This window comes from Nicotiana sylvestris, chromosome 9 (genome assembly GCF_000393655.2).
Source record: "Nicotiana sylvestris chromosome 9, ASM39365v2, whole genome shotgun sequence".
Lineage (NCBI taxonomy): Eukaryota > Viridiplantae > Streptophyta > Magnoliopsida > Solanales > Solanaceae > Nicotiana > Nicotiana sylvestris.
In genome coordinates this window covers 190,189,709-190,191,411 of record NC_091065.1, presented here as the reverse complement: position 1 = coordinate 190,191,411, position 1,703 = coordinate 190,189,709, and the positions used below count along the sequence as shown (strand labels likewise).

At 35.1% G+C, this 1,703-nt stretch overlaps 1 non-coding gene across 1 annotated transcript; it reads right to left on the bottom strand.

Annotated features, from left to right (window-relative positions):
* Positions 1–220: 220 nt before the first annotated feature.
* On the bottom strand, positions 221–345 carry LOC138878817 (U11 spliceosomal RNA). Its single transcript, XR_011402593.1, has one exon. It is a non-coding gene; the product is annotated as a U11 spliceosomal RNA (small nuclear RNA).
* Positions 346–1,703: the final 1,358 nt, after the last annotated feature.

Genomic DNA, 1,703 nt, shown 5'->3' with positions numbered 1-1,703 from the left:
TTTTCTTAATTCTGTACTCAGTCAAATAAATTTACATAAATTATTGATATAATAGATAACTAAAATTATGAAGTCTAGAATAAAAAAGACATATTGAGTCCTTTGGGTGAGAGGCCTAGTATAAAAAATTCGAGTACAACAGAAAGCCTTTTTGCACAAAGTGACCAACATAAATGCAAATTATATGAAATTAAGGGGGCAAAATTACAATTAAGAGAAATGGAGGGTCGACCAACGAGACAACCCTATGAAAATCCCAGAAATTATGTCGGCCATATGTCTTGATAGCCATACAGCACTCACCATTCAGGCGAGAGTGGCATATTTAGCCAACCGACCCTTTTTAATTCTTCTATTTGCTCCCCCATTTCCTTTTATATTCAGCTATTCTCCCTTCAAATTTGCCTAGCTCTCGATGTGGGAGTATTGTATTTTTCTCCTTATGCAGCTAGTGGTGGCAAAATGGTTAAAAGAAAATAGTTATCCATCAAAAAATAAGTTACACAATGAATTTTTTAAAAACAGGTCAAATATGGATAAGAATCATATTATCTATTTTACTAATGAGTTTAACATTTACATTTGTAAAACCTCAAATCGGAGGTTCTTCAAGTTTGGGAGACTAGGAATTATCCCAAAAGTGATCGTATTCAAGAAGTCATGTCCATATTATCTGTTAATTAATTCTTTTTTTATCTGAATTTGTCCGTTTTTGTATTACCCGTTTTCGGCCCGACTCATATCCGATTTGACCCCTTCGTTTGCCACCCCTACATGATGCTAAGATCTACGTACCATCAAAATACAATGGATTAAGTTATGCGCATTTAGGATTACAGTATCGGGTTTATTTAAACTTTGTTTTTTATGAGGAATATAAATTTATGTGTTAAATTTACTAAATTACAACAATAGTGGTATGAATAAAGATATAATGAATTTAATATTAAGAACCCTTGAATATTAAACCCATAGAATTTATATTAGATTCCGCATATGACAAATAGTATAAACTTTCTTATACTATTAAATGTATTTTGACATGTTATAAAAAAAAATTATTTTTCTTTTTTAAAGATTACCAATTTTTATTTGTATACAAAAAATTATATTGTCAACACGTAGAACTTATATGAGTTAACTTATACTCACATAGAGCTAAGAACATCATGATAAAAGTGGGAGGGGAATGATAAGGTGTAACGACCCGACCAATCGTCTTGAGCTCTAGTGGGTCGTTCGGCGGTTTGAGGCGTCGAGTAGCTTCACTTATGTCACGACCCTGGTTCGCCCTCCGTGAACCATCGTGACGGCACCTAGTCTCTGCGACTAGGTAAGCCTAACTTTGCGGAAGATAACCAAACTCGCGGAAGTAAAACAATTTAAAAAAACAAAAATAAAGCAATAACAGTGTGTAAATGTGCCGCTCGACATACACCATGTTTAACTCTCAACACCAAACATAAATTCAAGACCCGAAAACTCATGAATCACAAGCTAAGAAAGAGATACTACATAGCTCTAACTCCGAAATTTCTAATAAAGAACAGAAAAGTACAGAAGGGCTAAATACTAAAGGCAGGAGTAGAAAGGAACTCCTTGGTCTGCGGGCGCGGCAGATGTACCTCGGAGTCTCTAAGCAGTCGCCTCCCTCAACGATAGTAGGCCTGATCAGCGGTACCTGGATCTGCACATGAAAAACA